Here is an 18,256-nt window from a genome sequence, read left to right on the forward strand (position 1 = left end):
AAAGAAAGGAAAGGAAACGTGCAAAATCCGGGCGGGATCGGCGCGGAGCGGGCGCGGTGCTCGGCTCCCTGCGGGAGCGCCCCCGGGGAGCGCCCTGGCCGGAGCTAGGCTCCCTTCGGGTCGTTGTTTCCCCTCCCGCGGTTTGTTCCTTTCTTCTCCTCAAAGCAGGGAGAGGCTGAAGCCAAGGCAGAGTAAATAAGGCAAAAGCACCAACCCCCTAAACAAGAATCGGGGACCCCCTGGCCAGCAAGTAGCAAGCCGACCCTGGGGTTTACTGACGCCACGCGCAAGGTAATGGAGAAAAGCCAACCTGGGGGAATCACCACGCCGAAAGCTCTCCAGCTGCAGGAGCACTTTGTCTCAGCATCCAGCCACACGCCTCCGCCGACGCCGTGGCTCAAAGGCGCCCATGCAATATGCAGCCCTGACACGCAGCTGGGCACGCTCCCAGCTTTGCCTGTGCATCCAGAGCGAAAAATCAATCCCATGGCAAGCACGGACCCCTAAGCTCCTCCAGACGAGGAGGACAGTCCAATCATCGCATCCCTGGCCGTAGCCTGCCTGTCCCTCGGGGGAGGCATGACTTTACAGGCAGTACAATATCTGGTAAAACATCACGGCAGAAAACGACCCAGCCACACGGATTTTACTGCTGCTTCCTCTCGCCTCCACTCTGCCGGTGAACCAAGAAAAGGAAGCCAAGCAGGACTTCATACCTCCTCCATCGCCGTGGGAAAAGGAGTAGCAGAGTTAAAGGCACCCAAACTTTCTGAAACCAAAATCACATGAGGGGATAATGTGACTAGCATGAGTCTGACGTTCATCACTGAAGTCTGAATCACCCATGTACAGCTGAACCTTTAGTGCAAAATACAGCATGAAGCTCAGACTCATGCTTCTGAAACCAGAAGCATTAAACCATGTGCCTGAAGCGCTCTGTTACCCCACCCTTCAAGAAAAAGCCAGATCCTTTTTCTCTTTAGTGTGTGCAGCCTCAAAACCAAGACAAAGACCGACTAGATCTGATGTTCCTCATAATACCCAGGAAGCCAGCTTCCAATACTACTCATTAATTGAAAAGGTCTACCAGATCTTAATGAAGAATCCTGAATTCATCCAAAGCTGCAAGCTCAACTTGGACCAGGGCACAATTTCTCTCACTCACTGCCTCCAGCGAACTACAGCCCATCCATGGACTACAGTGCTTCACCCTGCATCACTGATATCCATGCACCCAATGCCTGTAGAGGTAGTTGATTTTCTCCTGTTGAGCTTGGTGGGACATAGAGCAGTATGCACCACACCTAGCTAGGAGTAGAGCATGGTAGTGGAGGGAAAAGTCACCATCTATTTTTAGTCTTTCCTAGAAGTTTTAGTACAAAGCTGGACTATAAACAGACCATAAACTAAACTATGAATGGCTCACACAGCCTAAACTGTCTCTGCTATTCAAGAATCACCATAGCCCTTCTCCACCCCTTAAATAAGCTGCTGAATCATTTGCATAGAGAAGGTGATTTTAAATTTACCTGCATTTGTAGTGATTTCTGCCATCCTCTGCACTTGTGGAGACTTGTCATGATTCCAGCTGCCTTCAAGTTGGTTGGGATTTTGACTTAATCCTCACCAAATTTTTACCCTAAGGGCAAGCCTGTACTGTGCAGTGGGGCAGGATGCTGCAAGGAGATGCCAGAATGATCATGAGCCAAGGCCTCTCATCACCCTGGCTCAGGGCACTGCCAGGCAAAGCCACAGTATTAGAGACTGAAGCAGCTTACCCTGCCTCATACTGCCTTCTCCCTTTCCCTGCTGCCTCCTGTCCTGGAGGCCACAGTGGGGTCCTTTCTGTGTCCTCTGCTCCCTTCACCCTTCTGCCTTTAGAGTTGGCTCACTCAAATGCAGCCAGGTTGTTTGCCAGCACCTTGTCTGGTAAAAATGACTTTATCATTAAACTATAGACTTGACATTGGTCGGACTGTCTGCATCCGGATTGGCTTTGTCCCACCATGGCAACTGAAGTGGCTCCTTGGCTACTTTGGTACAGAGATCTACGGTTTCTAGCATCCCTACCCAAATCACAGTGGGACTCAGAGTTCACTTCCCACGTATTCCTAGTTTAAACACTTTTAAAACCCTTTTAAAAATGTTTTGTCTAAAGTTTTCCACTTAATTTTTTTTTTTATCAATTTCTTATCTTACCACTTTCTAATCATTCCATGATTACTAGTACTTCATCTGTTGACTGCCACATTGCCACACAGAGCTCATTTGTTTAAAAACTGAGCATCCAAAAATATTCCTGTTAAAACAGTTACAGACGGTGATAAAGAATAATACTTTATGTTTTCTTATGTGCTCTAGGACAGTGCATGTGACATTGGTGAAGTGGATACACAATGCTTGACAGTTAAACTGTCAATATTTTGTAAGTAAACTGGACCATCAGAGAAAAATTTACATCATACTGATGCTTTGCATCATGCAGCCATGGCATTTCTGAAGTGGTCCAGGGAGCCCTGAAATTGAATTTGATGTGTCTTCAGACCTTGCATCAGATGGGTCTTCTGAGTCTGGGTTAGACAAGAAGAGTAACATTCATCACTTCCTTCTGTGTGTGTCAAAGACAGGACCTGGACTCATTCTCCCTGGAAACTAAACCATGCAAACACTAATATTTTTAAAGACTATTTTCCACAGCCCTCTAGTGTCTGTTCTGTTAACAGCCATTCAGAAGAGACATCTGCTGGGGTTCTGCTGGTTATGTGCTGTCTGCCCATTATGTGCTGCTCATGCAAATATACCTGCTCTGCCCATAAACACCTAAGCGGGTGGATGTGCAGTACAGAGCTCATGACCCAGCCCTGCACTTGGGGTGAGCCTTGCTGTGTGCACCATCTTATGTCCTAAGACCACCTGAGCTCCCCAGCTTAAAGCTAATTCATCAGTGTCCACAAGATATCACATCTCCCTTTGACAAAAGCTCTCTGATATATGTACCAGATAGTTAGAGCTGAGAACTCTTCTGGCTTTAGTTCTCCTTTGCAAGAAACCAGCCTTCCTTTTAGAGGGTCTGCAGCTGTGATATTTTCTTTGGGCACTGGCCAGTGTTTGCAACACTTAACTTTCCCACCACAGCAATATAACTCTGTCCTAAGAGGGCTTGTAAATTAGTGTGAACTCTATCATAAGCAAGGGTAACAAAAACAGTAAAACACAATTAGCTGTAATTCTAGTGCTGGGGGAGTGTTTCAGTTGTGTTACTCCAGTCCTTACAATCCAGTAAGGCAAGTCCAGGAGTACATCATCAGGACAGTGAAAAGCAGTATCTAATGTCTTTTTATGACAACCCTTGGAGATGTGCTACCACACAGTATCAGTGCTGTCTAAAAACTGTGGTAAAGGCAGACAGGGAGGTGAGCTGCAGCAACAGATAGATCACTCGATTCTCTTGGATCATCAGCCTGCCTAGGACATGGTTGCAGCGCTTTCCCTTGCATCCTCCTTTTCAAATCCTTCACCTTTTGCTAGCTGCTAAGCTCCTCTTTCCCCCAACAGAGATCAGCCCCTACTTATGTGAATTGTAAATACATATTTATGTTGCAGAGTCCAGAAGACTTGCATTTTATGCCTTCCTATATCTCCCAACATATCCAGAATAGTTCTATAAGCTCCCATTTATGACTAGAAAGATTATTAAATACCATAAAAGCCATAAGACATATTTATTGGCCTCTATTAAAATGGAAATTGAGAGGAACAATCATATTCCTATCATTGTAATTACTACAATGTCTCTGCAGCCATAACCACATTAATCAGACATCATATGAATGGCTGTTAGCATTGTAAGATACTTGCCCTTAAGCTCACGGCACACAGTGAGACAAGAAGCAGGAAGCTCTTAAAAAAATATGTTAAAAAAGACATTATTAAACATGGGTCTTTATCATTAGCCACAAGCTTCAACACAGCTGTATACAATTAATGATAAGAAAAAGATCACTTTTACCCATAAGCGTTTTCCAGTGCAAGGTTCCTTAGCAAAAATATTTAATGCCGTAGCTGGATAGAGCAGGAACTTCTTGTTAACAAAGAGTAGTCTGTCTGTTTAGAGCTTTGAAAAAGTAAGTCCACACTAAACTTGTTTGTTCATTTTACATTTTGAAAAACAGAGCTGCTGCTAAACCAGGTTCTTAATTGCTAGTTTGCTGGAACGGGTCTCTGAGGAAGTTTGAAAAAACCCACAAACATCTCCCTGGGAACCACTGGAGACTGGAGTCCTCTTGTGGCAAAAGATAGAGGAAAATTTTCCATGACTGATGACTGCTGAAAACTGGGTCTCTGCACAGGAGGCTGCACGGTGAGTAACAGATACAGGGAGTGTCTGCTTTGTAAAGAGCTTGATGTCACATTGCAGAGCATAAAAGCAGCAGCATGAAGACTTCGCAGTTGGCAGTGGGCAAGCATCAAAAGGAGCAGGATGCCACTGTGTTTTGATATTGCAAATTGTGCTTCTGTTTACTGTGGTAGCTCCAGTCTGTCAGAGTGTTCCCTGCTGAGATGATGTTTCTGGCTGGGTTTTTTTTGTTGTTTGGGGTTTTGTTGGTCTCTGTTAGAAGAGGTAATTTTTCCTGAGTGTCTTGCCAGCAAGAACTTTTCTCCTGGCTAATATATTCACTCTGCATTATCAGAGGCCAGCTTCCATCCTTCTTCTTGTCAGTCTGCTGCTGAAATGGGGGGATAACACAATTCTAAGATCTTGTTTGGATCCTGCTGCTCTGTATTCCATCTCCTTTTCTGCTGTGTTCTTTTCTATCTGCAATAGTCCCTATGGACTGCCTCGAGTTCAGCTTAGCAGATGTTTCTGTGAGGAGTAATGGATGTTGGCCATGATAGTGCCATGCTCCCTGCTAGGAGCAGCACTGCAGAAGGTAGAATAAGTAAATAATCTGAAAGTCTTTCTTTACCCGCACACTGTGGTCAGAAGATTTTCACATGTCCTCATTTGAGCTTGGGTTACAGCAAAGAGGTTATCTGGCCAGCAATTTCACCCAGTAGGCTAAGACTCCAACAGTCTCATGAGCCACTCACAGCTCTGATGATCCTGCAAAAGAGGTCTTGAACTATCTAGTTCAAGACTAGAGTCTCCAGTAGCAGAGGCTTTGAAGGCAGCTTTAAAGAACTTCTCTCTCAAGGGGTCTCACCTTCAGGAGTCCTAGATTAGGTAAAACTGTTCCACACACAGCAGGAGTCAAATGATCCTAATTTCTTACTGTTCAGCTGAAGCCTATTCACATAAAGCACCATGAACCTATTTTATTTTCCTCCAAGCTAAGATAGCAGATTAAGATGAATGCTGCTATTATGGCTTTGGTGTGAAAAATAGAGCAAAGAGTTTGGCTGCCATTGATTTGCTCCTGCAGGTCTGGCCAGTAACTAGTTGCAAGTCTCAGAGAATAGCCCAACACACTGAGCTGATCTGGTGAACAAGGTTCCTTCTGCAGCTAGCAGCAGTCTGGAAAGCAGCCGAGATATCCAGGATCTGACAAATTGTCCAGTGAAATCTGGGCTAGATTTCAAAACCCTTGATAAGACATGACACAAAACCAATTTGGTATTCAAAAGCATTTCAATAGCCCTTGTTCTTGGTCATATTTCAAGCTAATTGCAAAGCAAGCTAGCTGTTCCAAAGCCTTGAAAGATAAAACAAAAACGCACACATATATGTAAACATATCCATACCAACCCCCTGCAATAAGCAGGGACATCCTCAACTAGATTGAGTTGATCAGAGCCCCATCCAATCTGACCATACAAATATATTTGTGAATGCACTTTTTGCATGGCTGGAGCATCAGCATCGGTATGGACAGCTGACATGTTTCTGAATGATCACAGATTTCCTCAACAGCTAATCAGAAATGTCTGTATGAAGTCAAACTTGGTTTTTTTAGTTTGGATTTCTTCCTGCCCCAAATAAACTTTGGAACAGATGCTGACAAGTTTAATCTGTCTGGACTAAGTTCTATTGTCATACAGGAAATGTTACAGTGAGAAGAAATATAAACACATGTATCTCTTTAAAAGATTTTACTATCAGACTCATAAATGTAGACACACAGATATTCATATAAGCCAGTACCAGTCTCTCCACACATATTTAGTTATGTATTGACTGACTGATACTCTGTCCATAGATAGATCTGGATCTAGACACACAGAAACCACAGTTTAATTCCAATTTGTTCACTATGCCATTCTCTCCAGAGAGGGGCATTTTGACTTACAGATGACTGAATCTTTTTCCTGACATCCAGTGTATCTTATTGATCTCAAAATCAGGCCAGAGAGTCACAAATCAGCTCTATTAGTAGCTTTGTCATAACACTGTATCATATTCCCAAGCTTGCAGCTGCTTCCAAACATTACAGGATATGTTTGTTCTCATACTTAACCCTTTTTATTTTGCCTGACTCATGACTCACTCTTGCATCCAGCTCATCTCTAATAAATTATGGAACCTCTCACAGCTTCTTTCTTGCTCTTCTCTCTGAAATCCATCATCTGTCTCCCTTTGTGATCAAGCAAAAAAGTCTCCTTGGCTGTTGCAATTCATTTTAAGGTTTCTTTGTTATTGCTGATGCCTCCCATGAACTCCCACAGGAGCTTGAAGGAAGATCAGGAAGAGAAAGTGCAATAATACTTTTTGCTACTGCTGAAGGCAGCTGCCTTATTGGTTTGTCTGCACAGAAGGATACCAGTATTTTTGTCCTCCTTTTGCTTCACACAGGGAGACCTGTCCAATGTTCCTGTCACAAATTACAGTTATAGAAGCAAAACACAAAAGACTGAAGCCTGAAAGAGAAATCTGTTTCCCCAGAACAGATCTAACACTATCAAAGACCATGCTCTGACTAACAGCCCAAAAGGACAACAGACAAAAGTTTGTTCCAGAGCAAATTGTCCATCCCTTTTATGCCACAAAGGACCTGATTTGATCTCAGAGTCACTGATTAGATCTGTACTATTGAAGTCCAAACACAAGGCACTCTCACAGAGGATGGCTGGATTTAGCTACTGTTGGGGTCTTGAAATAGTGGGATAACTTGGGAAGTATGATGTCCACATGGGTGACCTGGCAGTGGCCACAGAGAACTATAGATATTTGCTCCATCATTTTGCAAATAAAGTTATTTTTAGCCCTGATGAACTTTACTGTTCCACTGCCATTTACTGTCTCCTGATGCCTTCATAGAGTGAAATCAGGCCTGCTGTGGTGTGTGACTTTCTCATACTATGTTACATTAGCAAGCAGGAGCACATCTGTCAGGCAAAGAAATTGATAGCTAGGATGCAACATCCACACTATTTGCATTTCAGAGAGCTGCCTTTGCACTAGCTTTAGCCTGGTCCCATCAAGTCAGCATCCATCAACAGCTACAGCAAATTAGGCATGCTCCTAGAGTACATCTTTCCATGCTGATTCACTGAAAGGGATCCAGGTGCATGCGCTCTGAGACTGCTCTGGCTATGAATCAAGGAGCAGTAAATAAAGACAATCTAGAGATCTACCTCAAAACCACCTTGCTGATCTGTCTGAAAAAAAAAAAAAAAGCAATATCTGAGATACAAGCAGGCTGCTGACTGTAAAAAAGTTAAAAAAAAATACCAGTGAATGCAAAGACATGGATTTTAGGATAATATTTCACCTTGTCTACTGACTGGTAATAACTCCTGCCCTGGAGCAGGAGTTATATACACGAGCCCTGGAGCATATTGCTTAGCTCTTCTATTCTACACTCCCTCAGTTACTACCTGACCATGAGGGTCAGGCTACTTGTCCCTTCTTCACACCCAGGGGAAAACAGCTGTGCAACAAGTGGAGCAGCTAACCCACACGGGACACCGCTGGAAGCAGATCCCACGGCTGGAGCACCATAGCCCCGTGTTCCACCCAGGCCTCCACTGGGTACAAGCCTTGCAATGAGGCCAAAGGCTCCTTTCTTCAATCAGATATTGTCATGTGGTGGTTGCATGCTCCTATTGTGAAGATGAACTATGTTTAAATGCAGCAGCCGTTCACTTTAAACTCTCATGATAAAGATACAGGGATTAAACGTAAGACCAGCTTCTAAGAACAGGTGTCTTTTAAAAAAGCAATCAATGAAAAACATACCATAGGTTTGAACAACAAATGCTGCCTTTGGTTACATTGACCGAGATATTGTCGTAAATACACAAATATATTGAATGTATTAGTTTAAAGTGTTATTATTTATATTTTTACAGTTAGAGGAGTAATGTTGATCAGGTATATAGGAAATAAACCAGAGTTCAAGACCATCCATGATCTCTTGCTACCCAGAACAAGAGACTGTGACATGCAATTAATCGTTGTCCTGCTTCCCATTGGCTACAAAGGAGAGAGTAGAATAAAAAGTAGAAAAAAATATTCTCTTTAACTGGCCTCAAGGATAGACAAATAATTGCATTTGAGCTAATTTTGTAGTACTTTTCAAAAGTACCCTAACTAACCCTTGGGAAAAGAGTTTTTTTAAGCAGAGCAGAATCCAAGTGAAGCTTCCTGGGTGTAGGGTCATACTAAAACCTTAAAATTCAACCTATTTTCATCAGAGTTGTGCCAAGCATCTCAGGCAGCTTGGGCTTCTGTAGCAAAACTTTGTGCTCCTCACAGGTCTGTCAGACTCTCCAGTGAAACTAGATAAAACTCAGTAGTTCTGGACTCAGAAAGCTCGTAAAGTACCTGTTTCAGCAGTGACACGGATACAAAGCTCTGCTGCTTAAAGCCAGAGAGAAGTCCAGCATATAGATTGGTTTTGAAAAATTCCATTTGCCAGTGACAGGAAATTCTTTTTATCAGGCAGCAAAACCATAATGGAGTATATCTGCAATGGAGCAATACCATTTGCTGTCAGCTGGGGGTCTGGACATCATTATGTGTTCTTTTCTTTACCTGAGAAGATTGCACTGAGGTTGAGTCACTGGATTATGTTGAGCAGGCAGGTAAATTTTAGGGATATTTGAGCAAAATTGTTTTCTCTTCTTCTCTGAAATACATGTCTTGGAAACCTGCTTATACATGTACACACAGTTTCTCCTTGAACAGATGTTACTTTTCACAAAATTGCAAGGCTATCATCTGTGATGAATACTAAGTAGTTTCAAGAAGTCTGTTCTGTGAGCTGGTACAAAAAACAGAGCCCAAAGGAAAGAAAGGAGGGTCTGGTGAGGAAAATAACATCCTTATCAGACCAGGTCCTGGTTCTGGCCTCTGATACTGAATGTCTCTTTGCAAAGCTTTTACTCCTTCACAATTCTTCATCTGCAAAATGGAATCTTTCTCATAGACTTTGTTTACTTACATTTTATACTCCTGACGTCAGTACATGTCTTACCTACCATGTCTAGAACTGCAATTACTCCTATTGTGATATAAATAACAATATTTCATTTCAGTTCAGCATTGCACTTTAGAACTTGTACAGAAAAACACAGTCACTGACTTGTTCTTCTCTATTGCTTTACTGTGGATTCATTAGATTTTCCCTTAAAAAGACTCAAGAAATTTCTAGAAGTACCAGTTTACAGAATGGAAGATATTTTAAAACTAAAATGACCTTCAAAGAAGAAAAGTTACTTTTATAGAAGAGACAAATCAGTCAGAGATGGTGCTTCTATTATGTGTTTAGGCTGTTGCCTGTGCAGAATAAAACCACCTAATAAATGTCTTTCTATGCCTTTTTTTGTAAGAAACGAGTAAGATACACCCTAAATAATGTAACCCTAAAAGCATAAGGTCAAGAACTGGCAATGATTTCTCTTCCCCTCTCATCTCTAGTTTGGTTTTTTTTTCTAACAGAAAGAAAAGCTTTCTTGGTGGAGGGAGGCTGGAGATGGAAAGGTAGGAGAACACTATCTGGGGAGCTGGCAGACTCTCAGTTCTTACTCAAAGCACAGGTAAATGCTATCAGCTCTACAAAACATAAAGGATTTGATATCTGGCAGTTCCTTGGCAGACTCACAGGTCACTTGTAAAAGTAAATTCTGTTCTGTTAAAATAGGAAAGGATCTTTCTAAACACAAAGTGAATATAAATAGATACCTGTGAGCTCATCTATGCAGTTGTTTTTTTCCTGGTTATACTGGTCTAATGAGATGATTCATGTTAGACCAGGGTGGACATTCTGATTTTAGTTGAAGACTGGATCTTGTGAGAATAGCTTAAAGAATATGCTGCAATATATGGTAAAAAAGACAGGCCTTGATTTCAGACACAAAGTGTCCTTCTGGGATCTACTGCTGGTTTAATTACAGAGGCTTGAAGTCTCTCCCTTCCCCTTTCTATTATAACTATCCCATGTTGATAACCTGAGTTTGAAGACAGACTGAACTGATCTCTGTTGCATATTTGCCTTCACTTGAACAGATGCCAACTCAGCAGGCAAATATTGTAGCTGTAATGCCTGTAAACATTAACTATTTCACTTCTTAACGAAGCACACAAGGAAATCAAAGGGCCTGCAGAAACACTTCCCAGAATACCAAGCTTGAAGAATACAGAGCTTGGCTGCTGCTATGCATAAAAATGAATGTATTTAAGTCAACCTACTGTTAAACTGCAAGGAAGTTGGGGTTGGGGGGGCACCAAATGAAGTGATTTTTCAGGAAAAGGTTAGATATGGGCTCAGTTTTGAAATGCTAGAGAAATAATACTCTTGTTAGCAGGTTTCTCTCTTGTTTCCAGAAAGACACTGTTTTTAGGCTCTGGGAACAGAACTCTTTCAGAGTCCTTCCAGAGCTATAGCACTGACCTGATGGGTGGGCAAGAGTTGTTGGGGTGTTTTAAATAATCTACAGTGGCTTTCCTCAGGAACTTCTTCTTAAAATGCTGACTGCAGTTTGTCTCAAAGTATAACAAAGGGGAAGAATGATAAAGGAAACAGAGACAGGTCATCTGCTGAATTCATTGCACTGCACAGAATTCTGCCTTGACAATCTCGGTCAATTGTCTGTTGACGAAAAAGAATTTCAAATTGACAGAAGGAGGTAGTATTGATGGCTGTGGATGAATTATATTCCATGGTTTTGGAGGAATTCTGTGAGAAGCCTTCTCTGAGGAGTTCAGAAATTCCTGCCAGCTTTTTGAGCATGGAGTGATGTGAGAAGCGAAGCTGGAAATCACCTCTGCAGAAGGGCATACATACAAAACACATACCATGAGCTAGGTCTGAATATAGACATCTTCCATCTCCAGCTTGCCAGAGCCACCAGAACAACCAACACGTTCTCCAATGCAGAAAGGGTGCCTGCACACAAATCCTCACAAAATGGAGCAAATCCAGCCCATTGTGCAACTGCTAGAGAAGTACACACAGTTAGCCACAAGCCCAATTAACCACCCAAAGTGTGGGTGTTAACGCTGTGAAAATTTGCTTAGAGTAGTAAAGATTAAAAAAACCTCCTAGAAGAAACAGGACAGCTCTTTGCAGTAGCTGTTTGACTGCCATCACATGAACACAGATTTCCTGATTATGCATTCCTTCCAACAGTGCTGCTTCTGGAAACTCATAATTCTAGCTAAGAAAGCAAATCTTTACCAGACAAAAGGAGAAAGTGTGGTGGAAGAGCAACTAGAGACAGATGAAGTTCACTGAAGAGATTTAAATATTCTACCTGCAAGTGAATTTGGAGAGAAAATTAAGCAGTCTCTCAGTATCTCATGCCTAATTGCTCCCATGCAGGCAGGACTGGTGATTGTTCTTAAAGTCACTTAAAAATTAAGAGTCCAGCCACCATGACACGTGCCAGACAAGTAAAAAAATCAACACCGTTCCCTACCACATTTACAAAAATCTAGAAAATTTGGACAGAAAAGGCCTATTAAGTCAGCTCATTGTGTCATGGTCCAGGATTGTTCCTAGTCCTCTCTACCTATTCCTCATCATTCCAGTAAAGCGTCCCATTTGCAGCATGAGGCTGAAGCAGCTCAGGGCTAAAGGTACAAATTGGGGCACAGAAAGCCTGGAAAGAGAAGCTTTATTTATCTCCACACTCGGATAACCACAACCAAACTGAGCTAAACAGATGCACTCTTTTGGGGTTAGTTGTTTTTACTGTTTCTTTTAGAAGAGACAGGACAGGGTTTTATTGTGTCTTTAAAACAAACTGAAAGAAGCAGAATTTCTATCAGATAATATGACCAGCTTTTCATACATGCACTGGCAACTCCAGCTATAGCTCAGGAAAGCTCTCCCTCTGGTCAGGAGGGATCCCTCTGGTCAGATCCTGAAAGACATTTTCTCTGAGAGCATTCAGAATCAAATGTGCATTTAACTTTTCTTTCCATTTCACACTCCATTTCTAGTGATTAATGCTTGTGCTCTAGATGGATGAAAGCTGAAACAGATGTTATCCACTCACAATGCCATTCTGATAACCCTGAGCCAAAGGCTGAAATCCTTAGCAGATTAGGAGCTGAAATAAAAAATGGATAAATAAAGTGGAGAGTACGGCTGAACAAATTCTTATAGGTTTTATTTCTGTGGATAACAATGCACAGAGGTTGTGTTATCTCTGTGCTAATCTGCCAGAGAAAAGATTAAATGGCAAAATTCCAGCACTGAGACCTGCAAGTCTCCTTTGCTGGACTGCCTCAATGTGAACACCTTACTTTTTAGCAGAATGTCACTGTGTAGACTCCATTATGTCATTAAAAATGTGGGGCTTTCCATTCTATTTTCTTTTTACTGAAACAAAGTCATGTTTTTTCTTACACTTTCCTATGAGTTTATGATATTTCTGCCATTAAAAGTACCTGCAGCCTGTATGGTTCACCTGGTGCTGAGAAGGTTAGGAAAAACATTTGAATTTTCACTTAAGTGAAACTTTGAGTGGCTTTTATGAAAAAGAACACACTTTTTAGAGAATTTGGGAAAATTTTTTTTATATTCCTTCAAACCTTGGAAGTCCATTGGAGCAGTGAACTTGATATAGCTCTGTCAGGGAAAATTTAGTTTCTCTTCTTTGTTCTTTACCTCAGAGAGTTACAATATGTCAAAAAGCTGTGCTTTATTAAACTATAGGTAAGATAAACCAACTCAGCTGAGGTCATGCTATTGGAAACTGGAGGAAAGGATGTGCAATATCAATACCCCAAAGACCAGAGAACTGGCTAAAAATGTGCCAGCTATATAGATTGACTTATCAACTAAACCACTCTTTTTTTTTTTTTTAAGACCCTCCAATTATTTTTTTTAAAGCCCAGGAATGAGAACATGGATGCAATAATCTAGTCCATTATCCTGCCTCAGACAGTAGCAGATGTTTCTGGGGAAGGAACCAACAACCCACAGTAGGCTGGTGTAGGATAATCTTACCCCCACATCAAATCATAGCCTGGTTTTCAGTAGTTAAGAGACTGGCTAAGAGCAGAGTATTTAATATCTGGTTGAAGGGGTTTTCTACTCCAGCCACATTACTGAGGAATTTCTTCCCAGTGCCCATCATGGAGGCAGGTATCTTAAATGTCTCTGCTTTATGTATCAGATCAAGTGTCGTAAGATTCCCGACATCAGAGGAAAGACTTAAAACAGTAAATCAAACCACCTTTTCCAAAGGGAGAGGACAGCAGCCTGATGTGTATAACTAGTTGGTTTTTGCTGAATTCACATTGCAAACTCCTTGTGGCCTCTTACGTCACTGCCAAATCTGTGCTAGTTCTGTATCTATCAATAATGTGTAATAAATCATAGCAAAGCAATTGGACAGAAAATCTCAGCTTTTCCTCCTGTCCGTAAGAAAGGGCCTAAAGACCTAGACTATACAAAAAAGCATGACAGTTGTGCTTTACAATGTAATGTTGACACAACAGCTGTGAAGCAAAGAGCAATAACATAAGTGCATTCCTTTAAAGGTATGTTATAAAAAAGCACCTCCAAACTCATGAACCCCTTTCCACCACCTCCCAAGAATCACTTAGTTTTGCTACAGACCATAACATGACTTAGCTGAGGAATAACACAGCATTGCGAGTTTCAGGGTATTCATTCTCTGATGCAAAATTCTCCAGATCTTCATTCCCCAGTAGCCACAGGAATCTCTTGACTCCAAATTGCTTCTAACCTTCTCCAGGCTCCACCTCTCGAGGCTGCAGTTAAGACCCCAGTTAAGACTATTACTAAACTCTCACCTTTCCTGGCTCTTCAGTGACACCTTCTGGGGCAAAAATAGACCAAGTCAATCTTAGTTTTTCTGCAGCTGTTTTTACCTATGTGTAGGAGTTACGTGAGACATTTGGAATCTGGTTCTCAAGAAATGGTCAGCCTACAAGAAATGCTACTCAAATACGGCTGCCTGTACATAGGGCCCTGAAAAGCATGATCTCTCTAGAGACTGGGCAGGAGATGAGTCCCAGATGGTCACAAATCTGTAAGCTTTCACTTCTCCCAACACATATTTTGATTTCCTGAAATTGCTAACAGAGGGGAAGAAAGTCACACTTGAACAGCTGGATCCTCCCTGTAAAAGCAGTAAAGATGAAGGTGGAAGTTTATATTAAAATGTTTTATTCTTAGTGAGAGTGACCTCATCTTTTCTTGAGGGCAAGTTTTAAATGCAGCTGTGGTTTGACTGCAGCGCACGACACTTTCATTTCACTGTGGCAGTACTGTAGAGGGCTTGCCTCCTACTCCCATGCAACTCCAGTCACAAGGGACAGGGGCACATGGGGAGGTTCTCTCAATTGCAGAGGGAAAACACCTCTTTATTCACTTTCAGGGGAATGTGCTGGGAAGACAGACAGGCTTTGCTAGTGGGGTATCAACTCACTAAATAGGCTGGAGCTTAGCCGAGAAAGAGAGCACACTTAGCAAAGAGGTCTGATCTTCAGGACTTGTGTGTGTACAACCCCAGACTTCAGTAATACTGCACAAATTTACTGCCACTCAGACAAGTAGAAACATCTGATTATCCTGTGTGCATAGTCTGTCACAAATAAATGTACCCTTGATCACACTGTGCTCCGCCAATGATCCATCTGGTACTTTTTGGTATTTTTATCCTGCCTGCCCCTGGCCTATTTATTAATCTATAACTTTTTACTGTCAAATCAGGCATCTTGAGCAACAGTTCTTTGTGTCTCGTGCAGCTACTGTTTTGCAAAGAGAATACACAGTGAGTGAAAAAAATGGTTTAAAGTCTGAGATGTTTTTCAAGTCTGACACACAACACACTTTTGTCTGAACTGAACAAAAGGTAAGCCAGGAGAAGGGCATCCTCTCCAGTACTGCAGTGGTGACATAGACACTGTGCTCCACGCCCAAAGGCAGAGGGTCAGCACTAGCAATTACATTAGTGTGACCTGCTCTAACGTGCCAAGTTAAGCTCCTCTGTATAACTCTTTCTGGGTGCTGACAGCTTTAATCAGTGCACATTTTCCTGAAGAGGTAGGGTTTCCTTGCAGAGGAGGTGTATCTAACGTGACATTGGAGCCTGAAGAATTTACTTATTGTAAATGGGGAGTGCTGCACAGACAAGAGCTACAGGGAAGGTTGGCAGTGTGCAAGGTAAACAATGTGATTCGTAATGAAAGCATAAAGAATTCACTCAAAGTCTCCTCTGGACTGGTGCATTAATGATCCATGTCCTTCTCGTTGCAGGGATACTAATGTAACCCATGCATCATGCATAGCTTAAAAAGAAAAGAGGACCAAAGAATTGCTGTGCTATCGGATCCATTAATTTCTTCTCCACAGCAGCCAAAGGCTGACTTCTTTGCCTCAGTGTTGAGCTGCTAAGTACATTGCCACAAAGTTGAAAATAAAGGAAACAATTCTCTGCATTTCTCTTCTCGCCCTGTGGCTCTGGAGCAGAGGAGTCCACATCTCCATGTGCTTCCTAGACAAATGTCTAGTCCCAAAGGGTAAAGTTGTATGTCTGTTTTCACCACTGCATAAATAAATGCGTCAGTCAGCATCAATTAATGCTTGAGTCCTAAGCAGGTGAGTTCTTGCTAAACAGATAGGACCAGATCTGGGAATTGTCCTCTTGCTGTGGCTCTTGGTTTGGATATTGGAGAAAACATTGCCCCTCAAAACTTCCCTACTTCCCTTTCAAACTAGAGTATTATCGCCCTCCTATACACTCCCAAATACATATTCTGGGCATAAGCCTGGACTTTTTTTACTTAGATAAATTTATATATTGGAATGCACAGAGAGCTTTTTCTGAGTATTGTGTTCTTTCAGTGTATTAGAGCTTCCCCTCACATCTGAACACAGTTTGCTGTCACTCATTTTTTCAGGGTTAAAAGACAAATACCACAAATTGTAAACCTCTGTGATAACAAGAATGCTCAGCAAGAATATTTTCTGGCTGTTCTACTTTAAAGAGACAGGATCTTATGATTACTCTTCACTCACAATACTGAGACAGCCTGACCCAAACTGAGGCCCCAGCATGCTGGGTTGTTTCTCTAAAGACACAGAATGAAAGCAGCTCCTGAGAATAGAAGGTTTCCAAGGCAAAACATTATGACTCATATTTGACCTCTTTAAAAATTGCTCTCTACTGTCCTCAAGGACTCTGCACATTTTCTTTTTACAGCTCTCTTACTAGCAACCTTTGTCATAGTCTGCATCCTGCTTCCTACCCCTGGAAGCTGGTTCACCAGGAGCTGCACAGCTATGGGTCAGTGCTCCAGAGAAAGGGCCAGGGGACACCCTACCAGCCCACCACACTTCAACTTCAGAGCCTCTTGTCCTGCCTCTTGTCCTGCACTTTGGTATCTCCACCCTCAAAACCAGGTTATGCCTTCTTTTTTCATATGACTCAGAAGGGATCCCCTGTCTGCTGTCCGGCATACCTGTGCAGGAAGGAAACACGCTTCTGTCCTCAAGTGTAACTGTGCTAAAGGGGTTGCAGCCTCTCTCCTGTGCACATTGCACAGGCTGCCCAGGGTGCAACATGCCTCTCTGCCCCACTTTCAGGGACGTGTCAGCCTTGGGAAAGCAAAAATTGGGATCAGACAAAGCCAAACTGAGCTGCCTACACTCACTCAGGGCTCAGTGAACTGTGTACCACTGGTGCACATCACTTGGCTATTAACACATGTTCTGGTGTGCTCATATTTTAGGCATGTTCATGTTTTAGGCCCTCTTTGCACAAATATTAAGGAGTAGCTCAAGGGCATGGCAACAAAGCACCAGGACTTAGGATAGAATTATAACCACACCCACCATGATGTATCAAGCAGTATGCCAGAGTGTCTATTATGGATTTATGCTTTTTGGGTTATTATTTGCCATTGACTATCTTAGCTCATCAGGAAAAGCAGTGTGTTTTCAATAGACTTCAAGATAAGAGGTAGATGAATTGTCTTGACTACAACAATTCGGTGACTAGACTTCTAGACACAGGTTGTTTTTGTTTTCTCCCTAATTGTAGATTGTGAAGGACTGTAAGTCGACCTGGCATGGGGAAAGACTTCCTGTCTTATGTAATAACAGTAAGATGCTATTTCCTAACTTGGAGTCAAAAAAGTCAGATAAATCCTCAGCAAAGCACTATGCCTGGAAATGAACAGAAAAACTGTTCCTTGAGCTTTGTTCAGGTGCTCTACTGCAAGTGCCAGCAAGAGGGCCTCTTCCTTCTAACAGCAGTGGTGACCACAGGGTGGGGATCCTAGGAACAAGGATGTTAGGCAGGAACAGGCTGGAAGTACCATCTAATTTTAGATGGTACCAGTTAGCCACGCCTAAGCAGATGTCCCAGACTGCCCACACTGGGTCAGACCCTGAGCTTCGGAAAACACCAGAGCAGCAGAAAACAGGTAAAGTGTTCCAATATTAGAGTGTGCTGTGAAAGCCCAGAAGCTTTGACCTGCCCTTGTTACTCCACATCTTTGAAGTAGAGGAGGTGGCTGTGCTCACAAAGGAGTGAGCAGAGAGTTCACTGAGCTCAGGCAGGACTGGTACATCCTGCAGATGCTCTGTGACAGCAGCAAGTGCCCCACCATCATTAATTATGAGGCTGAAGGAACCCAAAGATTTAAAGCTTAATAGTCTCTGGAGACATCAATCTTTCCAGAAAAGAGGAAAAAAAAAAAGCTTGGGAGAAGTTTTAGCAGCAAAACTGCTTTAACAGCTACTGTAGGTCTAATGAGACTGCTAGGGAAAGATGGAAAGCATATGGATTAGATTTGTTGGCATAAATCTGGGGACATCAGCATAACTGCAGA

General features: G+C 42.3%; 1 protein-coding gene across 3 annotated transcripts in view; it reads right to left on the bottom strand.

The window, feature by feature from the left end:
• OSBPL5 (oxysterol binding protein like 5) overlaps positions 1-18,256 on the bottom strand; it is a 176,504-nt gene that overhangs the window by 138,701 nt on the left and 19,547 nt on the right. The window contains exon 1 of one of the 3 annotated variants that reach the window (XM_018076111.2): positions 311-676. The exons of the other annotated variants lie outside the window; for them this stretch is intronic. The gene's annotated coding sequence lies outside the window, so the exon portion shown is untranslated. Of the gene's footprint in view, positions 1-310; positions 677-18,256 lie in introns of those variants that run through there. 3 annotated transcript variants of the gene reach the window in all.

Source organism: Manacus vitellinus, unplaced genomic scaffold, assembly GCF_001715985.3.
Source record: "Manacus vitellinus isolate BGI_N305 unplaced genomic scaffold, ASM171598v3 scaffold_30_pilon, whole genome shotgun sequence".
NCBI classification, from domain to species: Eukaryota; Metazoa; Chordata; class Aves; order Passeriformes; family Pipridae; genus Manacus; species Manacus vitellinus.